The sequence below is a fragment of the Lonchura striata genome, chromosome 12, assembly GCF_050655825.1.
Source record: "Lonchura striata isolate lonStrDom1 chromosome 12, ASM5065582v1, whole genome shotgun sequence".
NCBI classification, from domain to species: domain Eukaryota; kingdom Metazoa; phylum Chordata; class Aves; order Passeriformes; family Estrildidae; genus Lonchura; species Lonchura striata.
In genome coordinates, this window is record NC_140714.1 from 6,815,055 (window position 1) to 6,829,106 (window position 14,052).

The 14,052-nt window shown below is 43.9% G+C and overlaps 1 protein-coding gene across 8 annotated transcripts in view; it reads left to right on the plus strand.

Moving 5' to 3' along the window:
• The window catches only part of PRICKLE2 (prickle planar cell polarity protein 2), a 103,394-nt gene that overhangs the window by 24,347 nt on the left and 64,995 nt on the right, over nucleotides 1-14,052 (plus strand). For 5 of the 8 annotated variants that reach the window (XM_085590331.1, XM_085590332.1, XM_085590334.1 and 2 more), the window contains one exon: nucleotides 1-14,052. This exon is cut by the window's left edge; it is cut by the window's right edge. The exons of the other annotated variants lie outside the window; for them this stretch is intronic. The gene's annotated coding sequence lies outside the window, so the exon portion shown is untranslated. 8 annotated transcript variants of the gene reach the window in all.

Here is a 14,052-nt window from a genome sequence, read left to right on the forward strand (position 1 = left end):
AGGACCCCTCAGGGCATCACACGCCAACCCAACCTATGTGGCTGTAGGGATGCTCAGGCAATCGCTGTGTCGGTGTCTCTCTGCACACTCTGACAGCTCTTTCTGCTGCTGGTGAGCTGAGGGTGAGGAAGATGTAGTCCTGGCTTCAACAAGGTGAAGCTGCTCACAGGGCTTTCTCAGAAGATGCTGGTAGAAATAAAAGGGAGGAGCATTCCCAAGGACTTAAGAGGATTGGTGAGTGAACTGGGAGGGGGCTCAGCCTGGAGAAAAGGTGGCTCAGAGAGGCTCAGTTTCTACAGTTCCCTGAAAGGATGTAGTGAAGTGAGAGTCAGCCTCTTCTCCCAGGCAGCAAGATAGAGGACAAGAGGAAATGGGCCTCAAGCTGCACCAGGAGAGGTTTGGATTGGATATTAGGAAGTAATTGTTCACTGAAAGGATTGTCAAGCATTGAACAGGCTGCCCAGAAAAGTGGTTGAGTCATCCATTATCTCTGAAGGTATTTAAAATCAGAGTAGAAGAGGCACTCAGGGACATGGTTTAGTGGTGGGCTTGGCAGTGCTGTGTTAATGGTTGGACTTGATTATCCTGAAAGTCTTTTCTGACCTAAACAGTTCTGCGATTCTGTAAACTTGTTCTCTCCTTGAGATGATTACAAGCACCGTGGGCACAGGTTTGTATGGTGCCTGCTTTGCAGCTGGGCTTTTTTCCCAAGGTGTGTGGGTGCCCTTCCTTCTGCCCACGCACCAGCTGTTGGAGATGTAGGGCAGAACATACTGAACTGAGAACACATGTTGATGACCTCAGACTGTGAGAGGCCATGATTCACCAGAGCCCTCTGATGAGATTAGAGATCTAACCACTTGAATTTCTTGAGACCTCTGAAGAAGGAGGAAGCTGCTGGTGAACTGACTTGTCCTCTCTTGTCCAGTCCTGCAGGCAGGCAGTGAAGCTGGTGGACAGTGTTTTTGTGAGCTGCCAGGAGAGCCAATAGAATGTGCTGACCTTGTGAAAGTGCAGGGTGGTGCAAAGGCTTTCTCATCTCCCTTATGGAAATTGGTTTGCAAGTAGAAACAGTTCTGCAATTAGAAGTTCATCTGTCTGTGACTCGGTTGTATAAAACACCTTCACACCTTCCTTGGACTAAATGCAAGGTAACAAATGCTGGGATGCTGACAGCTGGATTTAGGGTGATTATCACAGGATTTCAGGAGAATTAAATGACAGTAAAATCAGAAGAAACCCTGGGAAACAGTAAGAAGTACAACAGGAGAAGACCCATCCTGTCAGTCTGCCAAATGGCTGAGTGCTTGGTGTGGTCCAGTCAAAGCTGCTTGGAAAACGGGAGCAGATCCAGGGCTATGGACCTTGGATACGTGACTGGATGGGAAAGGCAAGAATCAGATATCTGTCTTGGGGTGTAACTCACCCATTATGGAGTAAAATGCAGTCCTGGACTGTTGGTTGTGCTGCAGCCAGGGTGCTGTTATGTGCATTTTTATGAGGCATTTTATCTAGAAGTGCTTTTTCTCTCGAGGACCCTTTAAATTGATTTTCCACACCAACTTATTTTTATAATTGCATCATGTTTACTGATTCTGGTTCATGAACTTATAACATCTGAATGCTGTAATTGCGAGGCAGCCAGCCTTTCTGGGGGGGCTGCCTTGAATAAATACAGTACAGAGGAACAGATAAAGTTAATTAATTAGCTTGCGCACAGCCTCAGTAATGAAGTGGCTCACAGGGTGTTTATCCAGGGAGTTGCACCTTGCCCTGGGCTCTGCTCAGGGACAAGCAGAGGAGAGGTTACCTTATTTCAATTGCCTGCAAGTCTGCTGGTGCAAGATGAAAAGCAGCAGAGTGGAGCCAATGTTCAAAGCTGAAGTCTGAAATCTCTGAATAGAAAATTGAAGTAAACAGAATAAGAAAAGGAATCTTTATTGAAATTCTGACAAACAGCTGAAGTAATGCAAAGTGAAAGATTTTGTTGTCATTCATGAAGTAAACAAGGGTCAGATGGGATTTTAATTAATTTGACCTGTAGATTTTTTTCTTTTTTTGTACTAAATTAATTTGAGTTGCCTGGTCAGTCATTCAGGGAATACCATTTTACTGAGGAATATTGGTTTTCATCACATCAGCTGCTGATATGTGGTGCAAATCTCTTGCCATAATATTGTAACTACCATTTCACTCGATTCCTCTGGCAGGATTCCCTCCAACTGTGGGGTAAAATGGTGACAACAAAGCAAAAATCTGTCCTGACCTTGCCACAGTCAGACATTTCCCCTCAGAAAAATATGCCTTTTTAGAACCTCTTAGGACTTGCAGAAAATGGGTTTGCATTTAGGGCTGGCTTAAGGTGCTCGGAGCTCCAACAGCTCCCTGGTAGCAAGCAGGGGTTCCCTCTGATTTACACTCCATCAAACCTTCCCACATTTCTCAGATTTTCTGCCAAAGTGTGGGTGCAAAGTTTCTCAGGCCTTGGTTCAGGTGTTGCACTCTGTCATTAATAAACATGATTTACATAAGTAAGAGGGTGGAATATTGCTCACAGCCCTCATCTGGTGTAGAGTAGCTCTCCACTGATAAACTGTTTATGTCGAAGAGGAGAATAATGTTTAAATAAGCAAATAGCTGGATTTGGCAAACAGATGTGAGAAGTGGAGTAGAAATCAAACAGTGTAACAACAGGTAAAATATTGTCAGGATTCAGTGTCCTAGTACCCCTCCTCCTCTGGTCCAGCCTCCAGGCAGACAGGAGGAGCAGCCACGTGGTGACCTGCCCCACAGCAACCCAAGCAGCTTGGGCTGGGAATTCCAACCCATAGTGAACATTTCTTTCAAATCACTGAGAAGCAGGAAATTTTTCAACAGCTTTGAGAACAGCATGTTGATGGCAACAAAGCAAGTTTTTAATAATGAGGAGTGGAGAACAGTGTCATACTCCCAGGATTTGTTGCTCTAACACACAAGTTTGTATTGGGATGATTTCCTAATGTGATTTGTTACCAGCCTCGTTATTATATGGCCTTTCTAAATGATATTTTATTAATTCCAAGTATTTGGTGCTTTTGAAATAGAAAAGAGCCAAATCTGACACTATGATAGTTTGATGTATTTATTGAGATCTCCGTGCTCTGGTTATCACTCCCTCCAGCTCCATGATAGGTTTTTTTACCCTGAATAGGTGTTTATGTACTGCACATGGAAGTACTATGAAAATTAAAACCTTTGTTTTTCTTGCTGTCTGAGCTCCAGTCTCATATTCCATGCCAGCCATCCAGAGCTGGGGGAATTTGGGGGGAGGGCAAAAGCAAGGTGTGGCCATTCTCATTCAAATTATTTTCTAAAGTAGAAGGCCCCATTTTGCATCAATAAAATGCCTTATGCTTAAAAGATAAGTCTTGGTACAAAAGTGGCACAAATTATAGGAGAGCTGTCATAAAGGCTCCTTGGAAAAATGTAAGCAAGATATATGTGTGCTATAGATATACTGTATGCGTAGATACTAATCTTTTTATTCTGTTTTATTTTAAAAAGAGAGGTTTTTTTCAATCTCTCTTTACCAGTGGTGTGGTCCCATCTGGAAATCATTCTTTCAGGCCTGCATCCCTACGCAACAGATCACTATTTTGTTGTTTAATATGAGCCCAATTCCCCTGGGCATTCCATATATCCAGGCACTGGACATATTTCTTATCATCTATATTGCCTCATTAATGCTGCACAAACTGACCCTGTAGCTGAGGAGCTGCTTTTGTGTGCCTGGTGTCACCTCCTGCAGGCAAACTGAGGCACGTGCCAGGGAGCCCAGGTCACAAATCCGGGCATGCAGTGTAAAAATAAGGACTTACAGGGCCATTAAACACTACAGCCTAATTAAAGTTGGACTCCCATTTTCTAACCTCCGATCCAACAGATTGCTGGAGGTTTTTTGTTTTGCTGGGTTTTTTCTTAAAAAACAAAAAGCAAAACAAGCCTCAGATGAGAAGTCTGAAGGAAGGGTACTTCTGTGGTGGCTGAAGGGTCACTGTGTGCTGAGCATGCAGACGTACCTTGGAGGCAATGGGATGGGGATCATGTGCTTAATTTCAGGTGCTCACCTGGGCCCTATTTTGGCACCCATGTCACTAAGCAGATTTAAATGAACCCCAAACAAATCTCCTTAAGGTGGGAATTACTTTTTTCCAGATGTAATAGAAATGAGAACTTTTTCTGCTGATGGATAGGAGAACATGGCAAGTTCCCAGTGCAGCTCAATGTGTAAGGGAGCCCACTCCAACAAGGAGGAAAGAGAAGTCAAGTCCATATGGAAACCCCTATGGGAACTGGGAGGAGGGCAAAGGTGTGCATGGGCTCGACCTTACTGAATCCAGCAGGATTTGTTATCTCAGTGAAGAGGCTTTTGAGCCTCTGTGTTTGTCTGGGAGGAATGATATGCACCCAAAGAACCATAGAAACAACAAATAATAACAGCGGCACTAAATGGCTTGCTCTAATCAAAAACAGACTGTTGTGGTTATATTTGAGCACTGTCATTACAAGAAACTCTGTAATGAGGGTTTTTTTTCATTGTTCATTTGCATCTGATTCCCTGTATTAGCATTAACATCCTTCTGTGGAGCCCAAGATATTTACAAATTCGATGGTGCTGCTTCAGTTTTGTGGGAAGATTTTCAGTTCTTATTTAAATCACCCAAGACAGTTACACTGGGCAGATTGGAAGCATGAACTACGTGGATAATAGCACACATAAGCTTTGCTGTCGATGAGTGCTCTTTAGTCCTATGCCTTTGGAGATCCAAAGTACTGATACATAACATATGTAATATATATAATATGTCTATTGACTCACTGTGTTGTGGTTGTGATGCCAAATGCCCAGAGCATCTGGGAAAGTAAAGATGGACCATCCTTCTGCTAACAACAAGTGCGTCTTTGTTTTCCTCATTTGATTAATCCCCTCTTGTAGGAAACTTTGCATTTTGATAGTTAGTAATTGGGTTTATTCATAAGATAGTGCTCTTATTAATTGAAATGTGAGTTGCCAAAAGTACTATGGTTAATCTGCTCTTTGTAGGGGGAGAAAACATATCTCAGACTCATGTTGACATTCTGGAAGCAGATTCTGCTGTGGCATTAGTTTTGTTTGCAAACAAGAAGCATGTTTATGGTGAAAGGAGTCTATCCCTGATCGCTTGGCATAAAAACGTGGCTGAGGATTCATAGGGGATTGTACACCCTCACCTCACAGTTACCACAGTGCTTCTGCTTCATGATGACTTCATTTCTTCAGCAGCTACTTGAAAGCAAACTGTCCTCCAGCCTCAGCCTCTCACCTCGCCAAGGGGTGAGCAGGAATCATATCTGCTCCTGAGTCAGTTATACCACAGATAGCCCCACCTTGCTGGTGCATTGCATGGATTTGCAAGTCCTACTTCTGCAGAGGTGGTGGCTGAGGATTTGATGTTAGGTCAGTCAGCATCTAAACTCTGCCCATGTCCTCTGAAAAAAAGCTGTAAAAAATTTAAAAAGTGTGAAAAAAACCTGGGCCAGCCAGTCTGTCAAGGGGTATCCCAGAGGGGTTTAGTGGAGGAGAAGGTAGTGGCCTAGAGAAATGCCTCCTTATTTCTAGGGACAGGTATAATGTGGTGATCCATACTGATTTGCTGTGGGTTAGAGCCTAGAATAACCAGGATTACTTTCTTTGGTAGAGGTCACAGCACATGGAGGGCATGTGGTGTCCTCCAGTAAAGCACAACAGTGAACGTTTAAAGGAATATTACAAGTATTTTAAGGACTTTTTACAAGTGTATTTGTCCATTTCCTGATCCTAGTTATGTCTGATGGACCTTTAAAAGCAAGGAGACTCAGTGAAACCATACACAAGCAGCATGGGACTGCCTGACAGGAAAGGACAGAGCTGCTCTGAGGTTTCCAGAAACAAAATTGCAAGCCAATTCAAGATTCTTTGGTTCCAGTCAAAATTTTGCATCCCAGTCAGTTGAGCACTGTGATTGCCCTGAGAAGAGAACAGGCCCCCAGTGTGGGGTGTGATGAAGAGGGACTTGAGGTCTCTCTCAGGGGATGTTTCCCCAGCAAACCCCCTTTTTGGGAGCAAGGCATGGCCATCTGCATCCTTGCCATATTTTGGTGTGCATGAAAGCTCTTTTGTATTGTTTTTTCTTCCCTCCCTGTTTTTTACTCGCCAGTACCCCTTAATTTAATGGCACTGTTTCCAGGGATCTGTGTTGGGGCCACTCCTGATTAATATCTTCATTGATGATCTGGACGAGCACATTGAGTCTACCAACAGTAAATTTGCAGATGTCACCAAACTGGGAGCATATGTCAATCTGTTGGAGGGTAGGAAGGCCCTGCAAAGGGACCTGGACAGGCTGGAAGGGGAAGTTTAGGTTAGAGGTCAGCACTGAAAGAATAACTGGGCAATGGAATTGTCTACCTAGGGAGGTGGTGGAGTCACCGTCCCTGGACGTGTTTAAAAAAAGACTGGATAGTTTAGTTGATGAGAAGGTGTTAGGTGAGGTCATAGGTTGGACTTGGTCATCTCAAAGATCTTTTCCAACCTTGTTAATTTTGTGATTCTGTGATTCCACTTGATCACTTCCCAGAAAAGAGTTCGTAAAGCAAAATCTCTTATTGTTTCTGCATTACTATGTGATCACTCCATCTTACAAGGTCATCCCTCATCAGCTGAGACATGGGGTCAACACCCTGGACCAACATGCAATTTAGCACATGTTTAAACTGGGAATGGAAAGTCTCCTTTTCAGGTCACGATATTTCTTTAGCTTTCAACTATCCAGAGTGTTTGCAGAGTTTTGGAATACTTGCATCTTGTGTCAGCTTTCATTCTCTTTGGCATCCAGATGTTAATTATGGATGAGCTAAGCAGCGTTGCTGATGAGCCTATTCCCACACATAAATGCATATGAAGAATAAATGAGTATCTTGGCTGGAGCAAGCACACGTTCCTGCTCTGCTTATATGACTCCACATACCTTTGAAATAGATTCAAGTCCACATGTCACCATGTCACCATATGTTCTCAATATAGTGAGCATGTGTGTCTTGGGAGATGGAAATAATAGAATCAAAGTGTAATTCAGGGCCAGTTGTTGTTGGTCCAATATAATTTATCATCATCATCGTCCTTATCAATTGTGATTCTGACTGTGGGCTGCTGTTGGGCAGATATTGGCTCTTTTGTGGATGGTGTGGTTGGTGTGTTTGGTCACAATGCAGCTATTTTGGCACCACAGCATGAACTGGGAAATTCCTTTTTCATAATATTGTTTTCTGCTGTTCATGTGTCTGGCGTCTTGGAAGTAGAATGTAATTTTGCACATGATATTTTACATTGTGGAGAAGTAGTCCAATCCTATTTGGTATTAACAAGATGTTTTTTAATGGGAAACATCTCTGTAGACAGAGACTCAAGTTTTCATAGCTGTCTGTTCAGTAACTATCAGTTGTGTGCTCATTTAAGCAGATGTGTCTACCCATTCCCTTCAGTTTGTGTTTATTAGGATGATTTGTTTGCTTGGGAAGCTTGGAGAATTTCAGTCAACCAATTTGCAATAGGAAATAAGAGAATAATAAACTTTGCAAAAGTTGGTGCGTGATCTGTTTCAGGTACAGGGATTGCAAACTGTTTTTTCAGACATGAGCACAGCCAAGGCTGTTACACACAACAATATCCTGCTGCACTTGATTTCTTCCGCTGCCTCTTCCTGCATGCACAGGCGTAGCCAAGGTCCAAGACACACACAATTACTCACACAATCAATTCCCCTACCCCTTGGGGCAGGTGGTTGGACTAAGGGACCTTGCATGAACCCTTCTTTTCTCATTATTAGTTGGTCGAAACATTGACTTTGTATCTTGTGCACACATAGTTTTGCAGCAGGCTACCAGTTCGATACCATTCCCTGCTCTTTAAAAGATTTGCAAGGTGTTACCATTCATCAGACATTTACTATTGAATTCTGTGGTTGTTCAAAGTTCCCAGCAGCTGTTGGCTTTGAATCTCCCAGATACACATTGCAGAAATCACTCTTTTCCACAGTAATCATTGTAGCAGGGAATATCTTGGCCCCAGCTGCTCTCCAGTGCTGTCACTGCCTGGTTTGTGGTGTGCATTTTGCCACCTGCTGATATCTCAAATACTGTTTTGCACACAGGTGGACAGAGTTCTTTTAGAAATGACCCTAGCACTGTTGTGTTCATCACAAGACATGAAAATTCAGCCTTTTTTTATATTGTCCTTATACATCATAGTCTTCTGTTGGGTTTTTGAAAGCCAACTGTGCAGTGCACAGTTGGGCTATCAATAAACATGCTTGACACTTTCCTGCAGAGGCTAGAGAATTGTTTGAATGCCTCTGTAGATTTCATGTGGCTTGATAAACATGCTTAGTCTATCATCCCTCCCTCTCTGTTTCCTGCAGTGATAATTGATTGTAGAAACCTTAATAAATAAATTCAGGCCAATCCATCAAATAACCAGCTTGAAATACATCATGTCTTTCTCCCACTTGGCAAACAGATGCCAGATATTAGGGCTGCGAGTCACAAACCTGAGTGAATTTAATGGGGAGGTTCTCATCATTCCCAGGGCCTTTTCTGAGAGTTGTAAAATAAATTATCCTCATTAATTTTAATATTTCATGAAATCTCACAAAGTGATGGCATTCTGGGCAGATTAATACAAAAGCTATAAAATTCACATGTGCCATATGTTATATGAGCACAAATGGGATGCCTGGGCATCAATATCCTTTTAAATTTGGCTTCAGCAGTGATTCATGACATGCTTGTCCCTGATGAGAACCTTGATATTGTGAGTGACATTATTTCAATGTGCATTTGCTGTGTTATTGGACTGCATTTATGAAATTCCACCATACATGGCTGGCTGGCTGTTTCACTGCCTTGGTCTGTGTGGTGGCACGGTACCACCAGTGAAGTCTCATTCACTCTGGGTTAAATAGCTGGGCTCAGTTGGCCAGGTAGGTGTTTTGGTGCACACCTGAGCTCTTTGACAGCTGTTCCACACTAATGAGCCAGCTCGGGTTTCTGCATTAAATCCACCCCTACTCTTTTGTTTTCCTGCTTGCAGCCTCCCCAGGCTCCTCACATTTAGACAGCCCTGGCTAAAAGCAGGTTGGTGTCCTCTCTTGGTCCTCCTGACTGTAGAGTTTATTTGGAAAGTGCTCCACTCAGTCAGCATTATCAGGTGCTGTTTGTAAACTTACAATATTAAACACAACTATACTTTGGATATTCCTCCAGTGTCTGTGCAAATGTCTGTAAAAGCGGTCTGCCGGCTGAGTTTAGCGGGTTTTATAAATTTTTTTTTTTTTAGTTCTTCCTTGGAAACCCTGGCAGCATCAAGGCTGGACTCTGCCAGCATAGTCACAGGCAGTGCTTGCTACCTGGCACTGCATTTTGCCCTGCCTCTCCTCAGATGCTGCATCTGTTCATTTATCTCAGAGCTGTCCATCATGTCTCAGGTCTCAGCCTGTCTCACCCAGACTATTTTTGGAAGGGGGATGCTGTGAGGAGCCTTGGCATGCCAGGCCCTCCCACAGTGCCTGCATCCTGCAGCAGCAGATCCTGGTCCCTATGCCTGTGCCAGCCCCAGCGAGGTGGCCAGGATAATTTACTCCAGCCACTAGCAGCAAAACAATGGTGTGGTTTGGTTGTGTTCTTTTGCTGAGAAGTTAAACCTGTCCCTCAACAGGGATTTGAGATCCACCCTTGACAGAGATGTTTTGATTATCATTATCTTAATGCACTTTTAACCTGGATGTTATTCTGCAGCTCACAGAATGGTTTTAAAAATCCTATCCCATGGGCTTTCCTGTCTGCTGGGGATTAGTGCCATTAACAAGGAGCACAAAACTATGTGGTTTTTTTCTTCCTCTGATTGCTAATATTTAACATAACGGTCTAATGTGCTTAAAATAGCCCATGTTCTTCCTAAGGCACCAATACAATTTATTTCTAAAATAGTCAGTTTTCAATTTTTCAGGCTGCTGCTTTTTCTCTGAAGAAACAAGTTTTCAGAGAAAGAGCTGCAAAACAAAAACCAGATATAGTTACTATGTAGGAAAGAGGGGATTAGTTGGCAACATACTTAGGTTTTTGTAGAAATGAGCCCATGAGGTGTGAGTCCTTAGCCCAGTGGAAATGTAGCTGCTGCTAGACAGGATTTTATACCCTTTGCATGCTGATTTGGTAGCACTGTAGATGCCCAGGGATGGTGTAAGCAGACCCAAGCCCTCGCTGCTGTGTATGTTCAAGAGAAAACAGAGCCCAGCACTCTGGGTTGGCACTGTGAGTTTATGCCTGTCTCTTGGATACCTCTTGAGAGAAAAGTCAAAGGTCCCCGAAATCATCTAATCAAGGCAATCCAGGAGCAATTAAAAGCCTGCAGGTGTCTGTGCTGCAGAGTGGGTGTGGGCATTGATGAGGAAAGCATTAAGAAGCAACTGGGAGAAAGGCATCGGGACTGAGGTTCAAAACAGAAAAGATGTGAAGTGTGTGGATGTGAGCATTGCCTCCTGCTGCAGCACATGCCTGAATCCCTGTGTGCCCCTCGCTGCCTCCTGGCTCTGGGGGGAGAGGGGAGAAGCCCGTGCTGGGAGATGAGTGGGAGCCCCACTGTACTCATTAGCCATCAGTGAGGAATTAGCCGTGTCTGGGATCTCACTTATCCCCTGGGCATCCTCATTCCTTGAGCATCCTTGTTCCCCTGGTGTCTTTACTAGGCAATGGCCGCCCTGCAGTGGTTCTCTCCTCTCCAGGCCTTCTTTGTCCCCTTCTTGGTCCAAGACAGGCAGGCAGGAAGCAAAGACTGGCAGGACAAAGGCAGGGTTAGGCTTTGTGACAGTGCTGCCATATCATTCATTGGTGCTGGGCAGGCAGCTTGCTCACAGGCAGCTCTCTGGAGGGAATAGAGTCATCTGGAAAGCTGAGGCACACATTTTTCCTGTGCTGCATGACAGTGGGGTATCACTTTAAATAGGTTTTCTTGATGCGATTTCCACTGTTCACTATCCCCTCGGGATTTTGGCGCGTGTGAGGCAGGCGGGGCAGGTTTCCTAGGAGAGGGACAGTGCAGCACTGTGCCTGCTCACCCGTCTGTGTCCCCAGGGTCATGTCACTGGCTGTCTCACTCCTGGCACAGCACTGTGACATCCCTCCCTGGCGTTATCCGCCTGCGGTGCTGGAAACCTCGTGAGGGTGCAAGAGTGTGGAGAGAAAAAAAAGGTGCAGCTCTAAAAGTGTTATAGGGGTGTCACTGTGCCAAACCCACCAGGGCTGAGCAGGAGTTCAGCCCAGACCCTGGTACAGATCCCTGCTGTGGGATGCAGACATGTTGTGGGGGTGTTGAAAGGAAACTCTCCAGCAAACAATGTGGTTTCCAGAAGGAGAGGAGGAGAAGCCATCCATGGGTCAGGCAGCCCTGGCCACCACCAGAGCTGTTGGAATTTTTCATCCTTCCCCTGTCCAGGGACACTTGTTTGGATTTTCTGGTGGCATTGCTGAGCTGGGTCATTCCTACCTGTCAGGACACTTGGGGGTTAATCTCAGCATTTCTCCACACTTTCAGCAGAAGGACAGCAAGTCCTTGCTGTGTTTTGTTTTTAATCAGTTGGCCAGTTCAAGTAAAGCAATGTCAGAAAAAGCATCTTCCAGTGACAATATGATTCATTCTTTCTTAAAGAAAAATAACAAAAAGAGTTGGGTGTTTTTCCATCCTTATTTTGCCATTACCTGGAAATGGTCTGACAGTAAAGAACCTATGATTAATTGCACTAAAGGAATTATAATAGACACCTTTTTTTGGCACCATCTGTATTTCGTATGATTTTGCTGTTATCTCGTTGGCTCCATGCAGAAAAATTATCTCCAAGACCGCTGTAAGGAATGTTAACTTCCTTTCCTTATTACAGATTGATCTTTGATATCTGCTTTTCTTCAGGAGCTCTTTTATTCCCACAAGTGATACAAACCCTTTGCTGTTTTCCATATATTACACTTAAGTAGTTCAATACCTTTGGAAGCCCATATGGGAACATTTAATAAAGACTCAATGATTGCTGTGTTTTGAAGGTTATATGACATGAGAAATTATATATTGTTTAACAGCTGAATATATCTGTGCTGTTGATTTCAGATAAACCAATATTTTTAATAAGACACAGAAACTATACCTTCTTTTTGTTGTTTATATCCAATAGAGTGTGACTATTTTCCCATCTGTGGTTTCCAGTTAAATGGATTTTCAATCTCTCTGAAATTTCTGCCCAAGTCTCAGCAATATTTGCTTAAAAGTAATCAGAGTATTACCCAAATCTCTGTTCAAAGCAACAGTGACCTTAGCAGTGGTAAGCAATAATTGGATTATTTTCAGAGCTGTAGTGGAGATTCACTGTAATAAGAAGAGAAGAAATACCAGATGATAACACCACTTGTCTTCAGCACTGTAAGGCACAGCACTTTCCATAGGATAGTTTTAATAGCTTAGCATATTATGGATACTGAATGAGAAAGGCAGATCTGGGGAATAGATGCTGTCTTGAAGTATGAGTTGATGCATATGCTTATGGCAGGGGAGTTCTTTTATTATAAAATCCTTAAGGTTGGAAAAAACCTCTAAGATCACAAGTCAAACCATTAACTCAGCACTAAACCTTATCTCCAACAAGATCCACGTGCCTTTTTGTTTATTATTATTATTGCTGTTGTTATTATCAGTATTGTTGTTATTGAAGTACTTTTGTCAGGGTTTGATGCTCTGTGTTTGTAGCCAGGGCAGTGCTCACCTGCCTGCAAGGTGAGTTTCAGCAGCGCTGCCTCACTGGTGGTGCACACACAGGCACAGCACAAAACATCCTTGGTGCTCCGTGTCCAGGTCCTGCTCACACAGCCTGGCCCTGGGGTGCAGGAATAGCAGTCCCATGCAAATACCAGTGGGGTTTCCTCCAGAAGACAAATTGGAAACCATTTGGGAGAGCAAATCCATACCCTGAGCCTGATTGCCTCCCTCTCTGCTTTTAATTGTAATGAATTATCTGGCTCAGCACAGCAGGGTGCTGAGACTCTTGGCTGAAACTTGTGTAATTCATGTAAGTGTTTACATAAAAGCCAAGTAAATGTTAAGCTTCCTACAGATTCCAATATACATGGAGCCTTGTTTGTATTCAGTTTGGGAGACTGGGGAAGCAAAGCAGCCCATATGGCTGTGCACTGGAGCAGGGAATGTGTGTGTCTGTGCATACACATGCACAGGTCTCTTGTGGCACTTCAAACAGAGTTCAGTGGTGGATGTGGTAGTACTGGTTAATGGGTGGACTCGATGATCTTAGAGGTCTTTTCCAACCTGAATGATTCTGTGAATTGCACATGTTAAAATAAAAATGTTGACCTTAAATTTTCCTCTGGAGTGGGTTTTGTAGGTACTTGTCTGGTTGCCCTGCCAAAAAAAGAATTCTGTATAATTTTGGTTTATTAAGAGAAGCTCATGGGTACAGAGGAGTTTTTGCCTGTTGACCACTAGAAAAAGAGACTTGTGCCATCGAAGCTACCAGTGTCCTTTGATGTCCTCCCATGTGCCCATATCATGCTTCTAATTACTACAAATGAGCCTCCTGCAGCCCAAGCTGCTGTGTAATTCTAACCAAGTCTGCTTGCCAGATGGGATCCTTTCTAGGCAAGACCTTGGCAGTGTCTGTCCCACACTGGGGACAGGAAGCATGTCACACAAGCAGGACGAGGTGTTGGTCCTGACCTGTGATGGCACCTGGTTGTGGAGCAGAGCTCCCTTAGCCTGGCTGTGCCCTGGTGGGTTGAGAGGTGACCTCTGGCTCTAACACAGGCTCTGCCCTGCAGAGCTCCAGCTCTCTTCGCTTCCCTTTGACCCAAGAGGAGCCCAAATTTGTGATGCTGTGCATCAGCCAAGCCCTTGTTATTGTCCTGATGAGGCCAGGTCTGCTTTGAAATAACCAAACCAGGCTG